This window comes from Apteryx mantelli, chromosome 5 (assembly GCF_036417845.1).
Source record: "Apteryx mantelli isolate bAptMan1 chromosome 5, bAptMan1.hap1, whole genome shotgun sequence".
Classification (NCBI taxonomy): domain Eukaryota; kingdom Metazoa; phylum Chordata; class Aves; order Apterygiformes; family Apterygidae; genus Apteryx; species Apteryx mantelli.
Genome location: NC_089982.1, coordinates 11289851 through 11315857, shown reverse-complemented (window position 1 = coordinate 11315857; position 26007 = coordinate 11289851). Strand labels below are relative to the sequence as shown.

The following is a 26007-nucleotide window of genomic DNA, read 5'->3' as shown; positions in this document are numbered from 1 at the left end:
CAAACGCTGCCTTGGACTGGCCCAATCCCTATTCTTTTTGGGCAAGGAATTGTAAAATATTCCTTGAGGGGCAACAGGAAGCAGTTTTGTTCTGACAGGAGAGATGAAATTGGTCAGAAATTTCCTGACTGCTTCTATTTGGGGCCACTTTTGCTCAAGCTCCCTTCCCTGGATTGAAGCGAGCAATCAGCTCATAACCTGCCATCACTTCAGTTCATGTGTTTTACCTGGGTTTGGCTGTCACTGGGCTGTCTGCAGGCTGCCCTGGGTGGCCTGTTTTGTCCATCAGATTGCAGCAGGGAGGGTGTCCCCGAAGTGGATGCCCCAGGTAGAGAGAGTTCTTCGCTTCTGTGTTTGTACACCTTGAACCACAGTGGAACCCTGCCATCCTCACCTTTCTGGGTCTCAAGTATTAATAATGGGTATGTATCAAGTATTAATACGTTTCAGGAGGAAAAGGCATTGAGCTAATGCTACTTCTGAGGGCATAGGTGGCACCTGGAATAGTTGCTAAATAGGCCGAGGAATACCGCTGGTGCTGGAACATATATTACTGCTGCCTCTGCTGCAGTGGAGAAGCAGAGCGTGTTAGTGTCCTCCCAGGCTGCCTCTCCTCAGCAAAGAAGAGACTGACTGTGAAGGCAAAACCATGCTCGGGAGGGCGACTCCCTGTGTCTCCACTGCAGATGCTTCATAACTAAATGTTCTGGTCTCAGAAGAGGGGCCGGTGAGGTGCCTTGAAGATGTCCTTTCATTGGTGGGGAAGGATTGGAGCTGTGAGATGGGGCCACGATGGTGGAGGGAAATGCAGGCAAAAAGTTCAAGGCTCTGAGAGATGGAGATAATCCTCATGTGTTTATATTAATAAAATGATGTGTGAGATACTTCAAAGGAAATATTTTATTCTGGTGTTTTGTAAGCACAAACTGAAAGCTTACCCTTTGACAGCACTACTATTTTGTTAAAATGCTCCATCAGAACATGCTGTCCCTTCATATCTGTCAGTACTCTGTCATGCCCCGAGTCCCATAAAATACACAATGTTGTCTGAGGACAGTGGTCTCCTATTGCTACATAAATGTTGAGGTGAAGCCTTAAGTGTATTAGTTTCTAAGGCAGAAGATACCATTTCTGCACATTTTTGCTTCATACAGTGCCTTTATTTCTACTAATCTTAGGCTGATATGCCTTTGATTTTTGAGTTACTGGAAGCTGGTAAAACTTGAGGCTGATTGCTTATTTCATCTCATATGTGGAAGCCTGATCACATAAGCAGTTCTCGCAGATTAGTGGCTCTGAGATGCCCCATAACAACGCACCACTGCCAGCCCTTACAATTGCTTGCAGAGCACCAGGCGATCCTTGTCTTTGAACTTGCAGTCATCACGCTGCTTCCTTCCCTTGGAGAGGAGGTAGGGTTTTGCTCTGATGCAGGCTGCTTGCTGTAGTTTTCTTCCGGAACTGCTGCTGGAGATAATAGCAGGAAGTATTTAAGTAGGTGGTTTCAGCAACAGGTCTCGTGGGTAGGTTCTCCTCAGTGCAGTTCCTCTGAATTTGCTGGTGTGGCCACGTACAGCACACAGCTCATTTATTGCTCCTTGTGGGTTGGGACTTGGGAGCAATGGCCAGAATATTTGGCAGGGCTGGCCAGGGTGGGGTGGGGTTGTTGTCTAAAGGTATCTAATGGTAGGGACTTTGGTCTTCTGATAAGGTCTATTGCTTTTGGTGGACTTCAGTTAGGGTTTCCTCTCCATTCCCTTGTGATGAATCTCTAGGGTTTGGGGCTGCACACTGCTGAGTCTCCTCTCTCTCCTCGTGTCCCTCAGCTTGTAGAAGCTGCTGTAGCAGAAGCCTGCTGCGTTGGGGAAAGTGTTGAAAGAGCAGCCAACTCTGTGATACTTTTCCCTTGAAGTCTCATGGCTCTCCGAGCGTTTATCCTGCGTTATTTTCTGCTTCCCAAGCAAATGTATCACCCCAGCAGCCATGAGGACACCTTTGCTTGGCAGAGAGGGATAGGGCAAACCCCTTGTAAATAACATCTGTGACTGTTGCGATTGTTTGTAATCCCTGTTTTTACTCTTTAGGCTGGGTTTTATTTATTTATTTATTTATGGTTTTGTTTTGGATTGGACAATGCAAATTTATGTAGTTTCAAGTTTGCTCTGCCTCTCTCCTAGGAGACTTTGCACTTCAGATTCTCTTGAAGTAGCAAAGACCTTTTGGAGTTGCCTGGGCTGCTGGAAAATGGTTTTGCTTTAAAATATTCTGTTTCCATTGGAATTACCAAACAAAACATATGAAAATCATTATGTCTTCAAAGCTTTATTTATACAACATACATTTCTGTCTAGATTTGACCTGGCAGTGTTTCCTTTAACTGTTTTGTTTAGGATGCATTTATATAAAAGAGTCAAGAAAAAGGGAGAGATGTGGAAATCCAAAATAGTAAATGATCATTCTGTTATTTAATCCTTTGAAAAGGGAAGCAAACTTCTATGATGACCCAGAATAGACAATGGAGTGACAGATATAAGTCCTTCCCAAAGCAAAATAAATTTTAGGTATGCAATGTTAAGTTGTATACAGCATAAAGTGATCTGGAGTTTAGAAATGAAATGATAGAAGGGGAAATATGATTGAGTTACTTTGAATGTTAACTTCATTGAACTTATCAGTTGCTCCTGCTTAGCCTTTTTATTGGTATCAAAAGAGGGCACCCAGTTAAAAAAGATGAAACACTTTGAAGGCTAATCAAAGGAAATACTGTTGTTTTCTGGGAATAAAGAGCATGCAGTTTTGCAATAGGGTAATGGTTAAAGCCAAAGAGCTGAGCTGAGCCTAGAAGAAAAAGATGCAACCTTTAGGTGGATATCTGTTGTTTAAATCAGCTACATAAAAGCAACAATGTGCCAGGGACATTAACCCACATAGTCCTGGATATCAAGTAATGATTATTTGTCTGGAGCTAAGAAGTATACTTTCTCATTGGCTCTTCTCTGTAGTTTCCTCTTGTGATAGTTTTACAGCTTTCCTTCAAATAACTATCAGAGGGATCATCCGAGACAGATACTCGGATGTATGTGTGGTCAGGCAAAGGGTGTTGTAATTTAAGCAACACAAAGCTCAGTACCAGTGTTACTGATGCTGCCTTGAGAATAAGCGAGAACCCCTTTCTTACATCACGGTTGTTGACATCATGACCATATTTATCAAAGGCATCCCTATAAATATTCAGTTTGTAGCTTATTCTGTCAAAAAAGCTTTGTTCAATCAGGTCACCCATATACCCAGGCTTGCAATTCCAGTGGCATAGTGCTGGATGTGCTCGCCTTGTGAGGAGAGCATTTTCCAGAAAGTGGGATTTCAAAAGGAAATTACTTATCACTGAGGCATGCTGTATTTCAGAATTCCTGCTGCCGCCATTTGGCATCTCCAAAGCCCTGTGGAGGTGTCTGCAGAATATCTCATCTTGACAGAGGACGTTAGATACACAACATATTTAGAAGAAGCCTGTAATACCTGATGTTGGAGGTTAGCAACTGGAAAGCTGTTCAGTTTGAGTCCCTTAGCTAAGCCTAGAGCTAGTCTGCATGTCTTGTAAATGATTGCGTTAGAAAGTAAGTTCTGTTTCAGAATCACCTGATGGTGTTTCATCTTTCGGGGGCTTGACACCAGGGCTTACTTATGTATCCAGCTGTGTTTTTTTTCCTGTCAGGAAAAGACATGGTCTTGGATTAAGAGGTAACAGTGGCCTGGCAGTCAAGCTGCTCCTTCCTACAGGATATTATTCAATGCTCAGGAGCATATGCTATTAGTGTAGGAGAGGCAAGAATTCAGTTTTAGACTAGCAGGAAGAAGTTGTTTTGCTCATGTATGCTTTTCCCTAACACTACCTATCACCATTTGCTTTTTGGATGGTATCTTCAGCCAGAGGATAAGAAAGTTGATTAAGGGTTCCACTTATTTTTGATAGCATGTTGCAAGCTTATATATATTAGTCGTGTTAGTGGACTTAGCCTTACACTGAGAGCGGGTGAGCCTCCTCCATGCCTCTCCAGTCAGTGCTAAAATCTTGGAGGTTCTCCTGAGCTGATGCCCCTGCCCATATCTATCATAGAGCACGGAAATGCTTCTGGTCCTTTTTCCCCGTTCTCATGTAGATGCAATTGGCCTGGCGCTAAGGTGGGTTGACTTCATGCCCTATAGTTTCTCCTACCTCCTGAGACATGTGCAAGAACCTGTGTCCCTCCTGCCTGGTTGCTGTGAGAGGGCAGAGAGGAGGCAACGTGTTGAAAAGCGTGGAAGTACTGCAGTCAGCTGGGATGCCCTTTTCTTTCTTTCTTTCTTTCTTTCTTTCTTTCTTTTTTTTTTTTTCCTTTCCCATTTTACTTATTCTGGGGAGGATGAGTATTTGTTGTTTCAGTATCCTGACAGTTGTAAGTAGTGGAAATGTGTGTTTCAGCATCTTGTGCTCTGGTGGTTTTCGTGGGTGTATAAACAAACACACTTTTCTTATTTTAGCCAAGCCCTGTGTTTTGGGCTCTCGGACCAAAGGCTGGTTTGGCTTCACGCCCTCTCATACCGAGCGGGACAAAATTTAAAACCTACCAGATGGGTCACTGTCTACGCCACTCCCGGAGGCCAGGGGGCTTGAGCGCTGCTCGCCCCCCTCTGCCAGGGAGGCTGCGGCCGGAGCAGCGGTTCCTCCGAGCCCGGCTCGGCTGCGTGGCGGGGCCCGGGCGAGCTCCGGTGGCGCAGTGGGGGCTCCGGCGGGCGGCCCCAGCAGAGGGCCCCCGAGCAGCGCCGCTGGGCCGCCGGCGGGCAGCCTCACCCCGAGGAGCTCAGCGCCTGCCCCTGCTCGCTGGCCTGCTTTTACCCTGCGTGCAGGGGCTGCTGTTGCTGCCAAGATAAGGGATGTTTTGCGAGGAGAAAAGGGCGCTGGGCAAAATGGAAGTGATAGCTTGTAAGAGACTGGCAGGTCTTGCTTGCAAATCTGTGCTAAGCACAAACTTGTGTTGCTTCCCGGAGAAGAAGGTGGCTACACTTGTATTCTGGTCTCCAAGCGTTCAAGCCTGAACCTTAATAGAAGTCTGCTCGACAAGCTTTCGAGGTATATGCTATCAGGAGTCCTGTGGAAGCTACGAGAAGTAGTTGACCCAGACTGTGAAATCTCTTTTGGACTGTTCTCCTTTCGATGTGAGTGAGTACACTGTTGTGGCATATGTGGCTAGCAAAGTGACCCGGGATTGCTACTTTCTCTCAAGCAGGCATGTTGTGTTTTTTAATTCTAAGCATATCAAGTACATATAGCAAAAAGCTTAAGCCTCCAGTGTTCAATTCTGTTTTACCTCAGCTGAATGTCCCCCCCACCCCCACCCCAGCACCTCCTGTTTCTGCCTCTTTTAAAAGATGAAAGTGTAATCCTGTGCAGGGGAAGTCAGTAGGAATTTTGCAGTTTGCTTCTTTGGCCCTGTATGTGGTGTCACAGTTAGTGGGCAGAAGCTCAGTTAGGGTCCTGAATTAGGACTCTTACGGAGTCTGAAAAGTCAGTTTCCCATTAAATGTTGGTTTTGCCGCTAACCTAGGCGGGAATATTAGAAAATGCAAAACCTGCTAATCTAGTTTCAAAAGCCAATAAGTTTACTTATACTATACTTGTCATAACCAGATATCAGGGTAATGTTGTGCCACGACTTTGTTCTATTTAGATTTCCTAGGAAGTGGATGAAAAGCACAGACCAACTCCTGATTTTTGGGACCAGAAAACAAACAGAGAACGCAAATATGGGAGCAACTGAATTGCTTTTCATGGGTGGCTGTTAGGAATTAGTGCTATTGCACTAATTCAGCTCTATTATTAAGCTCATCGGGTAATAGAGGAATTTGCTCTATTGACTTGAACAACTAGAAGGAGGGGTGTACCTGTCTGTTTTTAACAAAACAAACAAACAAAAAAAACCCATGGTCTTTAGGAATAGTTTTGATCAAGGATTGAGTCCTGAAAACATGCATGACTCTTAATGAAAAGAGGATTACTTGCATGCACAAGAGTCTTCAGGGTTGAGCCCACTTTTGGAAATGGTGACTTGGCATTGACTGTATGTTAACGAAATAAAATGCTACAAAAAGCCTCTTAGAGAAAAATAGCTGTAGTCTCTCTACACCTCATTCTTTTTGTTGAAACGGTTGTATGCTTCTGAGACTTCCTGACTGAAACTATATTACTCTTGATTTAATCTAATGCAAATACTTTATCATTCAGTAGTTTGTGAAAAACGCTAGAAATACAGAAATTGCCATTTTCCATTTAGTTCAGCGTTGGCTCTGACAGTGCTGGGGTCAGTGTAAGCTGCTCCTGAGGAATCTGCAAGAAATTCTGCGGTATATGTTTATGGAATAACCTGCCCATAGGGAAAGTTTTACTCTACCAATTCAGCTGAGCACATGCATGTATGTATGTCCTAAACTTACCACTGTAACTTTAGCCATTCTCATTATCCTTATAAATATCAAATGCCGTCATTGACAAAGATGCTTTGTGGTACTTTTCAAGAAGACTGAACACTGGCCGAGAAGGCAGACAATTTCTGTCTAACCATCGATATTTAGTTGAACGCGGGATGTTGTCCTTTGCAATAGCTTTTGCAGGCTGTATTGCCTTTGTCTTGTGTACAAGGTTTGCTTTGGTGAAGGCCTTGCATCAGTAAAGCCACTGGGCGCTCCTTTTCTTAGCAAAGCCTTTGTGGGCAGTGCTGAAGCTGGTGGACTTAAGCACGCATTTAAATAGACAACCAAAGACTTCACAGACAAAACCCTGTTTCTTCAATGCCTATTCTACAAAGGGAAAGATAGCAGGCTTTGGTCTTAAATGATGAGCTTATCCCAGTTTATTAAATGAAATAGGGAAAAAATATTGGAAATTACTAGACAAAATCTTTTTAGGGGGGAATAAACAGACTGAAGTGTGCAAGTCATGTCAAAATGTGCACATACATGACAGCATGTCATGCAAATCAGGTCCAACTGACGGGGGGTTTTGTGTTGTCAGTCACAATGATGGACAGAACTATGTTGTTCTACTCGCATGTTTCTCCGTACGTAGAATGCACTCGTTTTAAAACTTGGCTGAGATCACCCACTCGGCTCTTGACTTAAGGACTCCTGGAAATGGTTTTGTTAGGGTTTTAGATCATTATATGTAGTGACGGTATATTTAAAGACTGACTTAAAACTCATGCATTGTAATGCCAAAACAACTTTTGGCAAAAAAATTAAATGCATAGGTTTAAGATGATAGTATCTGAAGTTAAATGATTTGTAAAGAAATGGAATTGGTATGGGAGCTGGATATGTTACTCAAACCATGAGCTAAAAGGCAACTGCTAAGGATGGCCAAAGAGGTGCTTTTACTGAGGAAACTAAACCCAACAGGAAAAAAAATCCTAAACCCCATATTACTTGTCCAAGTGGCAAGAAGCAATAGCAATCTTCTGAAGCAGCTAAAGAAGTGAACCTCCCAGTTCACTTAGAAATAGATGTGAACCTGAAGGTTCGTACTAACTGAAATTACAAAGTTAAATCATGAGGAGAATAGTGGTTGATTCTGAGCTGTCGTGTATGCCTTGGGAAGAGGGAAGGATGGTTTAGAATTGTATAGTTATTTGGGTTAGGACTTGACTATACTAAACTTACAAATTCATTTCATGCTTGGCTTTTGTTAATGCAGCAGCTGTCATTTGTTAAAATGAAACATAGCTCTAAGATATGAAAATCACTTTCTCCTTGTCAGTGACTATTGGAAACCCAAAAGGAGTTTGATTTATTGAAGGGAGCAGAGGATGCCAAGCTGTGACCAGTTCAGGTTCAGACCACAGATCTGAAAGCATTCAGGAGCACATTACGAAGGGGATGGTGGAATAGTAGCTTAAAGACAGATACCCGTTTTCAGAGGCTGAGGAAAGTACAGCGGTGAGAGCAGCAGAAGGGCTAGTAGAAATTGGGCAGGGGAGATCAGTCCACTTCTGCAGTGTTTTTGCTCTGCCCTGCAAGTACGGTGGCTTCTGTCGCTGCTACTTTTTTGCCTGTACAATGAATTGCATATTATCCCCTAATACATGATTTGGACAGGTGACAAGAGTGGAGCCCGGTAGTTCGGGAGTTAGCTGAAGAGGCAGTTGCCATATGGTAATGCTAAACCTTGCTGGAGAAGCGCAGTTTTTCTCTGCGGAGCAACAATAGTCGCCTTTGTTCCCCGCGTGTTCTTGTCCTTTCTGCTGATGGATTGCTGTTCTGCCATGTTACTTGTGAGCTGTTTGCAGAGCCCAGTAGCGCAAAAATCTTTTACGAGTCTCCTCACGTTGGCCTGGATGGTAAAGTTCAGCACAAGAGCCGCAGCCTGCTGAACAAAACAGGGGTATTAGTTTTGGCATTGGTGCTCTCCTTTACCATCAGTTTGGAAAGAACTTTTTGAAGGGTAGTTCTTGGAAATAGAAGTGTGTGTGCGTGCGTCTGCATGTGTGAGAGAGAGACAGACAGGATCTAAGTTTACATGTACAGGCAGAAAGGTCAAATGTTGGATGTAAAGGCTCAGATGGTGAACAGCAGTTCTCCCTGGGCTGATGCAGCAGCGTACCAGAAGGAATTTGAAGTGCATAAGCACCTTGTGCGCAGGGCCTTGTTCAAACGTAGCCAGGCTGCAGGACTGCCCCGTAACTGCCTAGTGAGAGGTTATATTTGCCCTGCTGGAAGCCAAGCAGAAATGCCGCATAAGATATGACTTCCTTGAAAAATTATAATGGACGGCCTGAATGATGTTTTCCACTTTTTCCTGGTTTTTGCTCTGCAGGTTTTTTTTTTTTTTTTGGCCAAGATCTTACCTTGGTTGTGCGTTTTAAGTGATGTGGTTCCTGCTTCAGGAATAGGCTAGGCTCTCTGAAGGATTGCCGCCTGCAGCACGCTTTTCTGACGACCTGCACCCCTTTGCTCCTGTGGACGTCGCTCTGCTGTATCACAAGGCAAAGCGTCCGCTGCTCAACTTGTACAGTAACTTGGCTTCTGCGGGGCGTGCGTGCCGTGCTGACTCCTCGAGGTGGGAACCTGAGGACCGGGGGAGCAGCGCGAACGCTGTTAGCCTGTGCAGCCTGCAGGGATGGCTGCAAGAAGCCCCCCGCAAGCGCAGCTGCCGGGGCGCAAGCGGCGCTCCGTGCCTTGCGGGCGGCGCACGGCGGCGGGGCGCGCCGAGAGCGCGGCGCGGGGGCCCGCCACGGGTCACCTCCTGCGGCGACTGCTCCCCGGCTTGCTGCCGGTCGCAGAGGCGGGACCGCGCCCGCGGCCCCGGGGCCGCCGCCCCCCTCCCCCCGGCCCGGCCCGGCCCGGCGCGCACCTGCCGCCCGGCGGGGCCCGGCGCGGGCTGCGGCGGCAGCGGGGCGCCCCGCTCCGCCCGTGCCGGCGGGCGGGCGGGCGGGGAAAGCGGGCGAGCCTGTAGCACCAGCAGCCCCGGCCCCGCAGACTCCTCCTCCGGCCTCCCCGCCCCGGGGCCCCGTGACGCCGCGCGGCGGCCGAGCGCCCGGGGAGGGAGCGGGGGCTGGGACGGGATGGGATGGGACGGCATGGGAGCGGGCGAGGGGACGTCCGAGCCTGCGGGCGCCTTTAAATGCGGGCCGGGCCGGGCGCCGCCAGCACAGCCGCCTCGCCTCGCCGCCGCTCGGCCGCGGGGGCCTTGGGCGGGCGCCGCGCTCCCCCTGCCAGCCGGCGCCCTCGCTGCGGGCCGCGCGTGTGCGCACACGGAGGGCGAGGGGGCGAGGCGCACGCACACGGCCGCGTCCGTGCCGGGGGCAGCCATGCCCCGCACCGCGCGCTGAGGCCGCCCCGCCGCCGCCGCCGCCGCCGCGCTCAGCCCGCCGCTCCCCGCCCGCTCCGCCGCCGCCGCCGCCGCCCCGCGGCCGCCGTCCGCCGCCAAGCTGGAGGAGCGCCGCAAGCCCGAGCCCCGCAGGTGAGCGCACCTGCCCGCCCGCCGCCGCCGCCGCCGCCGCGGGGGCCCTTCGCCCCGGAACGGGGCGGCTGGCGTGAGCCAAGCGTCTCCGGACACTCGGAGCCGCCTGGCTGCGGGGCGCCGCACGCCGAAGAGGGGGGGGGAGGTAATACCTAGCTAGGGCTCTTAGGCTGGATCGGATAGTCCCCTTGTTTCTTCCTTTGCTGTTGTTAAAGGTTTGAAATGCAAAGGGAGCTTTCCCCTCTAGGAGCGCTTCTCTGGTGCCTGCTAGTTAGCGGTAACTTGAAAATGTTTTACATGATTTGAAAACTTTTTATAGTTTCAATTTATCTTCACTATAGTAAGCTGTCAAAAGCACTCGTCTCAAGGAAATCAGATTTCCTCTAAAGTTTTTAATGTTCTGTCTGGTATTTGGCCATATGGGGTTATTTCCCCTGCCTTCATGGATCCGAGAGAGCTCTGTGCTTCTTGTCTTCCCTTTGTGAGCTCCCTGCTAAGAACTGCAGTCCTGAGGTGCTCTGCTCAGGTAGAGAGCAAATATGGAAATGAATATTAAATCATTCCTTTGTTGGTATATGTTTGTTTTTATGACAACGTTAATTATGATGGATCTGTCCGTTGTTAGGAGTGCATCTTTTTTGTATGTGTTTTCTAGAGAAGTTAAGGCATTTATATTGAATATGCTGAGAGCTTTCTGGTATTGCACAGCTTTAAGAAGATACCAGGCTCTATACTCCGAGGGAAGTGTTGGTGGTGCCTGGGAACTGACAGATGCCTTCAGCCCCCGTTGAGGTCAGGGAGCTCAGGGGAGGTAGCCTTGCTGCAGGGTGCAACCTCAAGGCACAAATGACTTGTTGCTGTAAACCTGCCCGAATGGAGTAATTTTGTATTTGCAAAAAGAGCTCTTATTTAATCATTCTGCAGAACTGCTCCTGTAAGTCAGGTTAAGTGCATAAGTAGTAACAAGACTGGACCCTAAGGCAAATCTTAACAGTAACCACTCCATCAGAGAATTGTTCCACATAGTATAGATATTTATCCTCTTTTGTTTCAGAAAGAGAGTGTTTACTTGGCATCTAAAAATGACTTTGTGCTTATAGACTGCTAGCTACTTAGTGGCTTTATTGTTCTAGCTATTCTTGAAATGTACATATTTTCCATTAAAAAAAAAAAACTTGGCTAGCTGGATATAACAAAATGTTAAGAGCTGCATTTTGTGTGTGGGAATAGAATTTGCTCCTTACTAATTGCTGATGTGATAGTCTGCAGAAGTATGCCTGGTTCTTATTTTGGCTCGAAATCAAACGTAAATTATTTATGCATTAAGGAGAAGGTACAGGCAAAACTGAAAACAAAAAGCCCACCCCCAGCAACTATTTCATGGTAGAATTAATTTTGTTGTTATAGTTTCCAATCCTATGTAGCATGCTTAAATGAGACTGTTTACATCTGTCTGTGTGTGTGTGCACGCTCGTTTGCATGCTTGTGTGTATATGAACTAACTGATTTGCAATGGTCTTTGTCCTTTTTTCTCCTGCATGTAACTCAGTGCTGGAGCAAGCGCTGGAAGATCTTTCCTAGTGACTGCCATCATGTCAGAAGGTTGTAGAGTCCAGTTTTGCAAGGCTCTGGTCCAACTGGTGATTTTAGATCTCACTAAACTAAACAGGATGTGAATTCACCTGCTTGCAAATGTCAGTACAATCTGAAGTGTGTTAGTATAACCTGAAGTGATGCTTTTTCTGTGCTTCCCCCCCCCCCCCCAAGTCAGACATGAATCTGAAGTAAAACCATAGGCTTTCCCATTTCCAAGGCGATATTATGGGAGGGGTTTGTTTGCTTGTTGCCTTTCCTCTACCACTTTTACAGAGTGTGAGTTTCATGTCTGTAAAAGCAGTGGCTGGGCTTCAGAGGAGAGGCTGCTTGAAGCTGCATTTCCAAAGTTTCAAGGCTCTGGCAATTGTAGAGGGTTTATGGATAGCCCAGGAGGAACTGGCGGCTTGTTGTGTTGTTGCTAGCCAGAGTTGAAAGTGGGGTAAGAAGGAAGTATGGGTTGGCTTTTTTCCTTTTTCTTTTTTCCTTTTTGTTTTTTTTCCTGGTATGGGGGAGAGGGTTGAAGTTTTCATTTGTGTGCGCAGGGCATTCCTAGCAAGTTAACACCCTGTACGCATATCCATTCAGCTCCCGGCAAGGTTCAGCGGGGTTTTTTTGCAGCTGATAACTGTAAAGAATTTTCCTCTGAACTTCCACGTTGTTATTTTAAATCTTGAAGCTCCTGTGCAGTCAGAAAACAACCTTATGTGTTAGTTTTGTATTGCGGTATTGTTCATAGTTGGGTTTTAAAAGGAATTCTGTAGGGGAACTTTCAAAATACGCTTTCGTAATCCTACTGTCAGTGTAGGGCAAATACTTCGCTTACTGATGTCTTACATTGATAAGAAAAGGTTGAATCTGCGCACAAAGTGCAGTTCAAAGAAAAACATCCCCGTGCGAATGAGAAATCTGTAACTCCTGTTGTTTCCTGATCTACCTGAATATCGGGGAGGGCGCCTTGCTCCCGTACTAAAGTGCTCTTTCAGCAGTCGATGCTTCAGTCTGAAGGATTCTTAACTGGGCTACCACCCGGAAAACCCATTAATAAATAACAGGGTGGGAAGTGTTTTGGGCAAGGTTGTGAATGAAAATTGTTGTGAGAGAGAGTAAAGAGAAGAGCTACGTTTATTTTACTCCTGGTAATTCTGCAAGCAGCTATTTTCAGGAAATGGTTCTTCAATAGGGTCAGAGATTTTGTCCTGTGAGAGAGAGGCTATTGTAAAGGCAAAATGTTTCCTTAATTGAGCAAAGACTTCCTGGATCAAGTAGCTGCTTCAGGAAGGTGAAACTGTGAGAGCAGGTGCTCTTGCGGTTACAGAAAGTAATACTGCTGTGTGCCTATATGCCAGTCTGCTAGTGTGGATTGCTAGTCTTTTGACTGTTACTTGTTTTTATTACATTGGGGTATTGAAGAGCACATGTGAATATCATCAAAACAGTAAAAGCTGTGGTTTGGGTTTAAATCAGTTCTTGCAGGTTGGGAGCACCGGAGGACTTTATACGAGGTTTAAAGATACTTTGTTGAAAACAAGGTTCACAGTGTTGTAACTCCAGTAGTATGGCATCGGGTCGTTTCCTATGTGACATTGGTAAAAATGATTTCGCTGCATTAGCAAGATAGCATCCTTGTCATGCTCTGGTGACCTGCCTTTCACGTACTTTCTTTTGTGCATTAGATTAAGAATTTCAACTTTTGCTTTGAGCAAATGAAAAGGGTTCTGATAACCACTATCGGGCTTTCTCGTTTGAAGTCAGTTAGCTGCTTCCGGCTTCTAATGCGTTTAGGAGGCTCCAAAGGAGTGCACTTTGAAGAACCAGTAATAGCAGTTTACAGTTAATACTGATAAAGGAGCATGTCTCTACGGATGGTCTCCTGCCATTGTGCTACTTCTGGTGGAAGGAAAGCTTCTCTTCTACGCTCCCTGTAAATAACAGAATGGGAACAGGGAGGCAGAAGTCTTTCTCTTAAGTATGTTTCATTGTGTGACTTGAAATGAAAATGTAGCAGCAATATTATTATCAAGTTTGTGATGAAGTGCTGCTACCATGCCAAGCAATGCTGCTTTATTTATTGGCACTGCTGGGACCAGAGATTTTGCCCTGAACTTTGGGTTGCCCTAGCATCTTGTTTTGACTGACTTTGCTCTGGATTGTATGCTGTTTGTGGCAGGAATGCTTTTCGTTGCTGTTGGGACAGTGTTGAAGGCTACGATGGCATCTCATTTGGTGATAAATAGCGTGTGGCATTACTAAAAAGCTACAGAGCTTTGAAAATACCTAGTTAAATCCTGTCACAATCTCCTAGAGTGGTTGTCATCTGTACCCTGGTCTTTCTAGACCTTTCTGATTGCTCAGAATTGAATAGTGGCTTTGAGGAGTGGTCATAGTCCTTCAGGTCAAGGCTTGCATGGATGTTCAGCTCAAACATCTAATAGCATGGAGTTACTGTTATGTTATGCCTTGAAAGTTAGCATGTGATATTAATTATGATTAAAAAACCTCCTATGAAATATAAGCATTGTTTTAGTACAGGGCCCTGTACCCATTTACCTGGGGAACAGCTGAATATTGTTTGGAATATTATACAGCTGGAGCTGCTGTAGCCTTTTGGGGTCCGGAAGAAACCCGTTGGAACAAAAGCTGACCGTTGCGTCAGGTGTTCCTAAACTCAGCTGCTATGTGGTGATCTGTTGAGCTATGAGTACCCATGGTATCATCTGTCCTCTTGTTTTTCCACCTGCCTCATTACCATAAGTGAAAAGAAAGCTAGAAATGCGTTCGAATTACACTCCTGCAAGTACTAGTTTTTCACAGAAGTAATTTTTGAAGGTGCCACGGGGACTGTCAATAAGGTTAATGGCTATTTGCATGAGTTGAAAGGGACTAGAGGATATCTGAGAAACTTAGCCTGATTTTTAGATCTCAATTCTTGCCATTTAGTTGTGTTTGTTTTGGACTTAGGGATTTGTATCCAAATTTATAGCTGTATAAATAAAAGGAGAACAGGACGTGTAGTATATGATAGTAAGATGCAATCCATACTGCTTGAGGGTGGCCCCTGTGTTATTCTACAGTATGACTGATCCTGCTGGGGACATTGGCTCTATTTTCTGTTTTTTCTGGTGAGATAAGTTGTTGAAGAGCCAATTTGGGATCACCAAAATCAAAATCCTTTTCAGTTGTGGCTCAGATGAACTTTCGACATCTGGATTCCAGAAATGTTTGTTCTTAATAGTCCTGCTGAAGAAATAAGAGGAAAACTGAAGGGGAAAAATTATTTGTGTGTGTATAAAAATAAAAAAATATATACATACGTATGTGCGTGTGTATTTATACATACATATATATACACATACAAACCTATCTGTCTATGGCTAATCTCTGTTTTTACTACTCTTAAGAAAATCAGTTTAAGGTGCGGGGGAGTCTTCCAAGCAACAGCATTTCAAATCCTAGCTTTTTTATATAACTACATGTATAGGCGGACAAGTTAATATTTCTGTTTTGATACTATATGATATATGCTCTGTAAATGCTGTTTAGTAAATCTCATTTTAGTAAGTCTTAATTGTGCAGATGTAAGTCCTGACCCATAAATCTTGCATCTCGATGCAAGTCTTGAAAATTTGGACTTGTCAGTTATTGGAATTGTTCAATGACTTCATTTAAGACTGAGGATTACTAAAATTCTGCTGTATTCTCTCATTAATCATAATTATAATAGTTGCATTGAATTCTAATGTTGTTACCATAATAAATGAAAATATTTAAAAACATTCTGAGGTTTAAAAGGTTGGCTTGATACTTTTTCTGACATTCCTCTCCTTAAAAAGAAATTCATTTCTGTGAGGTACAGTCCATAATGAATATTTTCTTTGGGGTTCAGAGAACAACAACTATGATCCAGCCAGAGACTGTGAAATTGCAGGTATGTCTTTGCTGCTGCTTCTTTTTGGGCTTTTTCAATTTAGCTTCCATTGGCTACAGATTTTTTTTGTTACAGATTTTTTTCAAAGGTGATTTTGAACTCTTTTTTGGTCAGTTTGAGTGTTCGTACCTCTAAATCAAGAAGTTGGCTATTTCCATGATCTGCCTAATTAGGAACACAAATAACTGTGGTTGGAAAACTGTGCTAAGAAGTGTGGGCGACACGGTGTATATGGTTCCTTTTCTTTTTATCTCGTCAAAGGTTTCTGCTGCTAATCCGTGGAATTAATGAAACAGGTTAAATTTTATGTGATTCTTCCCCAGCAGAGATTTAATTTTACATTTTGTCTACTGCGCATAATAGGTGCAGAAACAGAAGTTGGCTACCTTTGACACTGTTATTTTCAAGTCCAAGATGAGAATCTTTCTGCCTTAAGTTTTTTACTGCTTTTATGTTTTTAATCACCTCCTGATTTCCTGATCTCATTCTAATTTAAATTCTTAACCTTGAATGAAAGGTTTCAGTTAACTGCTTTTATTGTACCTGTGACTATAAAACTAACACTTAAGACACGTCATCAACCCTTATACTTGAAAAGTGTAAGGATCTTTCAACAAGGTTGCTAAATATAATAAGACTCTGTTTAGATTGAGGTTGGGAAATAGTTGCTCAACAGCTCAAGGAATTGCAGTGTCGGAGTATGTTAAACCTCTTTCAGTGCACTGGAATTGAACGAAAACTAAATGTAGTTCTCATGTATGGCAGCTGTACATGCAAACTTTGCTTAGCCCTCATAGTTGGCAAATTGTGTTTTTGTAATTATGAAGCGGTGAATTTTATCCAAATTCTTGTAGAACTTGAATAGTCTGATATCATTTCCATGTCTGACAGTTACTGTTTTCAGCAGACAAACAGCCCAACTGAAGAACAGTGGCGCTGTTAGATAGACCAGCCTGTGTCTCTTTCTAGGCAGAAACAATAATAGCAATGAAAAATTAGCTGGGTACTTTGTTCTCTTCTGTCCCCACAGAAGCTTCGTTCCAAAGCCTTAATGGCACAACAGTACAGCGCCTAGTGCCCTGTGAGTAGTTGCACATAAATTGGTTAACATCGCATGATCTATTAGGGCTAGAGTTGGTGAATAATAAGTGAGTTTGAGGAGCAGTGTCCTGGGTGAACTGCAAATGAGGTGCTGTATGGAAGCAGTGCCCAATGCCTTTGTCTGTAATGCTGCTGCTATATATACACTTAAAAAGGCACTGAGATGAATGAAGTTTTGGTGCAGTAAGCATCTGTATCAACGCCTAGAGAGAGTTTGGAAATCCAGAGCAACAGCCTGATCAGTGTGTCTGACACCATAGTTTATGTTACTTCTTACAGTCCAGTGGCTCTAATTCTAGCACTTTTCTTACAATACGTGGGGTGTGGATTTCAGTGGGGCTGTTCCCGTAATCCTGCCAAGCACTTTAGCACGGGTGACTTCTGGTCTTTGAGCAATTGAACTGATTGAGCTTAAAGGCCGTGCTTAAGTGCTTTGCTGGATTGAGGCCTGAGTGAGTAGCTCCACTGATAGGAACAAGTGAAATGCGTAGTGAGATAGCACAGTGGGTGAAGCCAATGGGCAGAACTGGGCCTGAGGCTATCTTTATCCAATAGATGGGCAAAGTCTAGATGCAACCATAAGCTGCTTTTGGGCGGCGGGGTGGTGTGTTGGAAATTGGCGCTGAAGACCGGAGTTTAAGGGTGGTGTTAGACAATCTGTTATGAAGTTCACCTGTAGCCCTGTCAGATGGCATTGCTAATTTTATAGAGAAAACATCTTGAATAGACGGATGTTAGCAAAGTAATGAGTTTAAATGCTGCCTGTTTCAGAGTCAGTTTATGTATCTGATATGTTACTGATACTTACGTTACCAAAATATGTTTGGAAAGAGAAAAGTCTTCTTGCTTAAGATCAAGTACACTTTCCACAGGAATAGGGTACACTTAAAGATTTCCCTTAACTTTGTATATACTTCTTGCTCCGGTTAAAATAATATTTGGCCTTTTCTACCTTTTTATGACTGTTACCTGTTAATATATTGAAAAGTTAGAATTGGATTAAGAGGGTTTTAGAAGGAAAGGGAGCCTGGCTCCCACAGCTTAGGTCTTCTGTGCCATAGGAACTTTGAAAATGCTTTGTGGGGCCTTCAGTGGATGGTATATTTTAACTTAACTGTGCCTAGAGAGGTGGATTTTGACACCTTACAAGGATGAATCCAAATCCTGAATATGAATATTCAGTTAGTGTAGTAGAGGAAAAGGTGACTACGTGCCTTTCTTATGCTTTGAATTTGGAAAACACTTCCTTCGATTAGTGTGTAGATCTGCCTAATACTTCACTCTGTTTAACACGGATAGCTTGTGTAACTGTAGGAAGAATTAAAATAAAAAGCACTGTGAAGCATTTAATCTGAAAATAAATTTGTTCAGAAGGATAGAGTGCTCTTTTAAACTGTGCGTTATATGAATGAAAGTATAAGAATCATTGGAAATAAACTTAATTAAGCTTTGAATGCAAAACGAATGAAGAGTTACCAGTTAAGGTCAGGTAGATGACTTGTGTCAGTCTGATGCGTGGCTGAAAATGTATAGCTCCTCTTTCATTTCTGTTGCGATGAAAGTCACTATCAGAGCAGGCTGCAGCAGAAAGGACTGATTTGCACCGTGCTATGCTCCCTTTGCTGCTGGCTGTGTCACTACTGTGCTTGAAGTGCAGGTCTGCAATAGGCTGAAGTACGCCAAGCCTGATGGCTCAGAGCTTCACCCGCTCAGAGCCTTGGGCTTTGCACCGGGAGCATCCACACACTGCACCTAGCAGAGACCTGCTGTCAGTGGCTGCTGGTGCTCTAGGCCGCACTAGAGCGGTTGGCCTTACTGGTGTCCAGTGGCATGTAGTAAAAGGTGGGTCTGCACGGCTTTGTGGTAGGCCTTGGGTTTTTCATTTTAGGAGTGCTCTGAAGCTAAGCCTGAGAGCCTGCTAGCATGGAAAGAATGTAAGCAAGTCTGGGCTTGAGCATGAGGCTTGGGCCCGTGCTTTGCTGACAATGTAGACAAGCCCAGGCATCCTTTCTTGCCTCTCATGGGCACTGAACTACAACCATGATACTCTGACTATTCAGTTTCATGGGTTATTCCTATTTGCGATCTAAGAGTGGGCATGCAGCTGTGATTGTTACACAACATTTTAGCCTGGGACAGGTACTCGAGGCCCACAAACAGAACAGTGAAATATTAGGAATTGCTGCAAAAGAAAAACAGCCTTATTTTGTGAGTTCAGTTTGGATCATCCATCTCTTCTCTTTGCCAGAAATGCAGTGTATAATTTTTGTTGAAAGGGAATATGCTGCAGAACAACTCTGTGGAAATCCCAACTATATCCTACAGTGTCAGAATCCTCTCCAGACACTGAGTAAAGGAAGAACATGTCTACAGCTTTTAAAATAATTACTCAAATTAAAAATCAAGCTAGAAGAGCCTAGAGCCAATGCAATTCACTGAAAATTAGGTATACAACTTAATTTATTAAAAAGCATTGCAAAACCAACTTCTGCTCTTCATGGTCAAGATAGATCTCCTGGTGAGTAACCTGAATGTCCTCTGAGCCGTCAGTGGTGGAGAAATGTAGGAGTGCATAGAGGTTTCTGTGAACTCTAAAAGTTGCTGTCATTATTTCAGTTCAAATGAAACCATCTTTCATGAACCCTTTTCTGCCTTTTTATTCCTAAATGATGAGCAAGACACCTTTGCCTTAAGTATTCCTGCTACAGTCATGGCTTGGGTTACAAACAACTTAGTATTTTTCTGAGGTGGCCTGACTCTTGACTCGTAACGCAATCAAGGCAGCTAAATGCCTTTCAGGAAAAGTTCAGTACTCCTCTGGATCTGACCCTTAATTTGAAATTCTTCGTATTGTGTGCGGAGTCTTGAACTGTGGTATCAGCCCAAGTTTTCTGGCTCTGCTCCCGGACCAATCATTCCGCTTAGTAGAGCAATAAGAAAATGCAAGATAACGGGTGCAGATAACTGGGATTTAATATTATCGTAGGCTATTTTCCTTTTACCTTTAAACACCATATTGTGATTAGATGCTGGGCATAAAGCAGTTCTTTGTTAACAGGTGTCTCCAAGATTTTTGTAATGACGTTAAGATTTACGAGCTTGGTGGTTATAATCTGGGTTTAAGAAGATGCCTGTAGCTGCTAGTTAAGGTGTTTGTGACTCGGCCAGAGTCACCAGGGAATATCTTTTACCTTTTTGCTTACCGAAGGCCTTATCACGAAAAGGACAAAAGGCAGCTTAATGTCCAGACTCTGCTGAAAATTATCTGGAGCTGGGCACTGTTGTACCAGGTTCTGAAACATAGCTTTTTAGTTCAAGATAGCCAGTGAAGTTTGTGGGAATTAACTTGTTTGAGTGCAACACGCGGGAATTTTCCCTAGCAGCCAGATGAGGACTGAGCTGTGCAGGTTATGCTGAATGAGTGCTGGCCGTGCACATTGCATTGCCTTGCCCGCTCAGTCCCCCTGTCTTCATGGCCACACCTGGCACTCCAAACTGCAGAACTGCATTTCATTTTTTTCATGTCTTCTTCCTTTTTTTTTAATCGGTAGGCCAGCTAAACATTTCCTTGACCCTGCCAGCCTAAAAAGGAATGTACAAATTATTTTATTCTGTTATTCTTTTATGAATATACTGTATGTGTTACCAAAGCAAAACAACCATTTCGGGCCTGCTTTAGAATGTTTTTTCTGCGGATTCTTCACGGAGAATGTCTACCTCCTTTTTCACCTGCATCTGCCTAAAGCAAAGAGGGTGAAAGCAGGTGGTGGGTGATGAACTTGAGCAAATAAGCCTGATCACATATACTTGTTGTAGAGCAGATCTTAGCTCAGAATTCCTGGCTTTTTACCTTGGTAGCTTTAACTACTGTCATGGTAGCAGGTGCTAATTTTAATGCTCTCCTTAAAATCAAACTGGACTTCATTCTGTTGTAGGCTGTCTATCACGTATTGTGTGTTAATCTTAACTGTGACTCTTTAAGATGCTTTTGAGTTTATAAAACAGAAGGAGGAACTTCTACTTTACAAAGCTCAGGAGGAGGAGGAAAGAGAATGAGGAAACTCTAAAAATATTCTTAGTGTCTTGCTTAAGGTAAAATGCCATACTTGAAAGCCTTATCAAAATGGCCAGGTTCCTCAGGAACTTGGGAGTCTCCCCTTTCTGAAGAGAAGATTTTTAGACACGTCTGGGAAACTTGTGCTTATGGACTAGTCCCCTGTTGTGTCACTGGAGCCTAAGGATTCAGCTTGCTTGCGAGGCTGTAAAAATGCTACAAGAGCCTATGAGTAACCTGAGTAGTAGTCCTTCGGTAATGGAAGATGCAAAAGGTCTTAACTTTTTTAGATCATCTCTTTCCAGGAGTATATTTCCTCCCCCCCCCCCCCCCAAGTCCATTCCTAGGGTGGATGAGGATTTTCAGACGTTGTTTCAAATAGCTATGTTACAGCCACACTTTCTTTGCTTTTCCAGAAATCTGCTTGGTCTTCTAGACAACCTTGTTAGTCTTTGCACTAGTATGTAGGTTACTTGGGAGGACAGAGGACCTCCTGCAACAGTTCTGCTTACCAGCAAATCACAGTGCTGGTACCAGTTTTTCTCCCACAGTTCCTCCTGCCTGGCAGTGGTCACTAGAAGGATTTCATAAGAACTAGCTATGAACACTTCCTGGCAGAAAAGTAATATTCAGTTCTGGGTTATTGTTTTATTCTCTGTCTTGTTTTAGGCTGACATGAATAAGTCTATTTTGGGTTGCCCTTAAATGGATGTCATCTAGAGGACAGTCTTGTTAAAACTTGGCAGTTGCCTGCTCAGCAGTTCAGTTATATGCTCTTGGCTGTGGTTGGAAGATACAGTAAATCCAGCTTTAGGGCACTTAGAACCATATTAAGTACATTACTCTCCCATGAAGCAAAATGCCGATCCAGTAGTAACCTCATTTTGCTGGTTAAATGAGTTTAACATTTTTAAATGGATTGACTTTATGCTGGATCATGTATTGTCTGCTTTTACCAGTCTGCTTTTATGCTGCATCATGTCCCTCCTGTTCTAGTTGGTGTCCTGGAGGCGCAAAACCCGTATCGCGTTGTTCGCTGACTAATGCAGCAAAAATGCCATCATGTGCCCCTGCGTGGTCTGGGGCAAACTCTTATTATGGGGTGACTGATGGCCTACAGGTCCGAGATTAAAGATCACAGGCTTGGTATGTTCTTCCCTGGCACCACACGTGGAAGTCAAGGTAGCAGGTCGCTACAGTGTATCATTCTCCGCACTGTGTTAACTAAACACGAAGGGCAAGGAGCACCAGAAGGTACTGCTCTGCTCCTCAGCGTTGGTGCCTTGCTCCCTCTTGTCCACTCCAGGGAATTTTGTTGAGGTCTATATAATATTGCTGGCTGCTCTCTTTGCAGATGCTGTCAAGGGAGTAAATATGTGGATGAGCTCTTTCGTGAGGCTAGTAGCAATGATTTAGTCACGACAGTGAGGTTGAGGGCGTAATCCTTGGGCTATCCTTTAGCCCAGTGACCGTCAGGGCTCCATGACAATTATTTTTTTTTCTGATAATATTGGCAAAATTTCATATGTATGTGCCCCTCTGATATCATCAGGTGAAAATTTGAATCAGGAAAGTTTTCCCTGCATGTGGGTGTAAGTCTGGTTAGTGATAGCCAGGGATCAACCATGCCTGATTCTGTCCCAGCAGTCTGGTAACAACTCCCGGAGAGCGCAGCCGGCTGCTTTTCTTGACCTGGATCGCAAGTCTGCTGTGGCGATGCCGAGAGGGTTTGTCACATGCAGTTACATTGCTGCTGAATGATTCTTGTGGGTGTCATTCATAAAGGACCTGCAGCCTTCGGGATCTGGGGCTGGTGCTGGCGTAATTGCTATTTTGTTAGATCCTTGGCGCTGCTGAGAGACAGAATGACTCTCTGGATTCATGATGCTGTGGGCTGTGCTTTTTGTCTCTGGCGTTCAAACTGGAGCTTGAATGGGTGGAAGCGAGGAAAATTCTTTTTTATTTCAGTTCCTTCCCAGATGGCTTTAAAATAATTTGGTTTTGCATTGCTCTCCTTTCTCTGCTTTTCCTGGGAAATGTTGTTTCTTCATCTTCAATAAATTCGTATAGTTTTTTCCTCTGGTGCAGTTGGTGGAGGCAAGAAGGACACTTAGCAAGAAATTCAGACAGTCAAATTTCAAGCTATCAGCTCTGCATTAGTTTCGATTGATGGTTATTAAATTAGCAAAGCCACTGAAATGAGTGCGGAGGTGTGTGGGCTGGGAACAGTGCGAGTGTCCTTTCTCAGAAGGGAGTCTGTCTTGACTCCCTTGGCAAGCAGCCGCTCTAAACTCTCCCGGGCAGGCAGTCGTTGCTCTAGTGAGGATGGAGTTGGCTTGCAGTACCTTTACTTAGTCTTTGAAACCCCGCTGCCTTGCTTTCGCTAAGATTTTTGGAAAAAGCAAGTTCTTTCCTCCATCTGGATCGTGTGTGTATGCTGTCAATCAGATTTGGTGACTCTTAGTTCTACAGCTGTGTGCTTTGAGCTCTTTCTGAGTGTGATCAAATGTTGTCACATCCCTCTACTTTTGAGTAACTGTCATCTGACTTGCAGAAATTCATCTTATAGGGACTTTCATCTAGTGACTATTTAAGGCTGGCAGAGATTTTTTTGGCAAGGCTTATGATATTTAGAAATCAAATAAGCCCCTTGGCATACTTTTGCAGCTGTCATGCACTGTCTCCAGGTCTGCGTCTGTAGTTTGATAGCGCACCCATAATTGCATGAGGACTTCAATGCGAAACACAATTTAAGAAATTCCCGCCCATGTAACACAATTCTCTGCTGCTCAGTTGTGCCACAAGGACTGTTTATAAGGTTGACTGCTGAAGCAGATTACTGAAATCATCCATGTTAAAAATATCCTTTATGCTGGATTATGTTTTTGAAACCAGCATATCGTGAAACCTCTTTCCACTTCAGGATGGATCAGAAACGCTGTGACCGCATTGTGTGAAGTGCTGAATGTGCATTAGCTTCCTTGGCTGCTTCAGATGTGTCCAAAGCATTTTATACAACTGGGCTTTCTGCCGGGTCGGGCCTGCCTGTGCCAGTTGAGTTTTATGCTGGGTCAGGTATTGTCATCTACCAGCAGAAAGCTGACCTAAAAGCATAATGCCAGCATACTTGCTGTACTGCGTGCTTGGCTTATAATAGCTTAGGAACCTCAGACACACTCAGGGAGGTGACAGGGAAGGGAACGCGCGACTCTGGGAGCTGTGCATTTGAACATAGGAAGCTTCAAGGAGGGGAAAAGCTCCAAATTGTAATTACAGAAGTGAAATTTAGGAATAACCTTGTCTTATGCATTTCATGTACTGGGGCTTATTGCTGTGGAGACTTTCCCCTGAAGTAGTCACACGGGAGGATGACTGCAGAAGCTGCTGGGAAGCAGGGACTGAAAATGCTTCATCATTTTCCCTGGAGAAAACCAGACCTGCATTAATGGTGCCGTGCTCCACCCCACATTGTACACACTGACTGTTCTTTTGCTGAATGGGAAATGGGATTTAAACCAAGAAACTCCCATTTGAGATAATCTCTTTCTTTCAAAAGGCAGTCTGGCCAGACCGAGACGCCCATTTTAATGTCTCGGTCGATCGGTAGAAAACAGGACATCAAATCCATGCTAGCCATACATTGCTTTTTGTGAATCTGTGTAGGTCGTAGTCAGCAGGTACTGCAGAGATGCCCCACAGCTTCTGTTTCCTTGTACTGATTTGAATATCTCTATATATTTATATGCAGGTATCTATCCCCTGTACAATATGTACCTTTAAAGTCTGCGCCCATTTTAAATATACGTGTGCTGAGCTGGGCTTAAATATGTGCTTGTAATATTGCAGGAACTTTGTAGCCCGTCGTAGCTAGTCATATGACACAATACACTTAGACACTTTTTTTTTTTTTTTTTAAGAGTTCTTATGTGTGGCTTAAACAAAGAACAACTACCGTCTAAAACAGGATTGTTCTTAGATAAACCCTGTTTCAGTTGAAGAGCACATACAAATGCTCTCGTAAATCAGCCCTCTGGAGCAGTGTTGTCTAAGGCTTATTGAGCCTGAAGTTGTGCGCTAAATTATAAGCTGCCGCACATTGTCTCATTTTCTACAAGTAGGGCAAGCATATGCTGCATGGCTTGCAGTCGTCTTTTCCATGTTGGACTTGTTCTTTAGTCCACTCCTGAAATGCTTTCTTCCCTCCTGCCTCTTTCCTGTTTTTGAACTACTCCTAAGATTTTTACAAACCCTTTTTCCAAGCAAATGACCTGGAGCTGGTGTGGTTTTAAAAACTTTCCAGTGCCAAAACTGAACTCTGTTTTTCTCTCATCAATATGTGAGACTAAAAAAAATTTTAGGGGTAGCAACTGGACATATGAAGCATAGTCAAATAAGAAGTTGCCCGCAAGGCACAAAACTGCAACAAAAATATGACAGGACATGGCACTGTCAAGGTAGTAGTTTGCAAAAACAAAAAACAAAAAAAACCCCAGATCCTACAGGCTGTATGGAAATGAAAATTTCTTGTAAAAATCCACTACTGCTTGTGGATTTCAAAACTGACACCATTTTCTATCTAGAAAAAAAATAGTTTTGTATTTTATATTTCACACTTTGCAGAAATTTAAGCTACAAAAAATGTGTTTTATATTAACCTCTAGCAGATATACTCATAACATTTGTCATCAGAGATCACTGCTCCCTGTTGAGGGGGACATCTCATAAAGCTCCTGCCTTGGTGCGTGTTTTGTGTTACTTCGAGTGTCTCTTCACTCTCTCCCTGCTCTAAGTACCTTCAGTATAACAGATGTATGTGGAAGGTGTCAGGAACCAGCCCCTCGGTTGGTGCAGGTTCACCCAGTCCTGTCAGAGAGAGGGTTTTAACTGAGAGGCCACCAGTTTTAAATTCAGCTTGAGTGAAGCGTGGGTTTTGGCCTGCTGGTGTATCTCCTATTACCAACCTGTCTCTTTAACAAAAAAGAAAGAAAAATAAACAGGCAGCTGATTTTGTCAGTTTTTATGGAGCCCTGTGTCATTTTACAGCAAGCAATCTAAACACAGTAAAACAATGGCTTCAGCTGCTACACCTACCCTAGGGTCCAGTGCCAGTTCTTCCCCAGTCGTATTTCCCTGTATTTTGATGACGTTACCTTCTTGTTTGCTTAGAAGAAAGGTCTTCTCTTGCTAAAGCTATGCAAGTTAAATGGGGAAACAGCTCCCTTTTCTAAAGCCCTGATTTGTTATGAAACAAAGAGAAGAAGCTTCAGTTTTACCTTCTTAATAATTTATTTTCTAGTAGTTATTTCATTTCTGGAATGTATTCCAGTTCAGTCCTTAACA

General features: G+C 44.0%; 1 protein-coding gene and 1 long non-coding RNA gene across 2 annotated transcripts in view; one reads left to right on the top strand and one right to left on the bottom strand.

Moving 5' to 3' along the window:
* Positions 1-6871: 6871 nt before the first annotated feature.
* Positions 6872-9246, bottom strand: LOC106491806 (uncharacterized). The gene is made up of 2 exons (XR_010884331.1): positions 8877-9246; positions 6872-8395 (listed from the first exon to the last, which is right to left on the bottom strand). It is a non-coding gene; the product is annotated as an uncharacterized lncRNA (long non-coding RNA).
* A 681-nt stretch (positions 9247-9927) lies between these two features.
* Positions 9928-26007, top strand: part of SLC4A4 (solute carrier family 4 member 4) — a 198358-nt gene continuing 182278 nt past the window's right edge. Inside the window, exon 1 of the mRNA XM_067297497.1 lies at positions 9928-9991. The gene's annotated coding sequence lies outside the window, so the exon portion shown is untranslated. The remainder of the gene's footprint in view (positions 9992-26007) is intronic.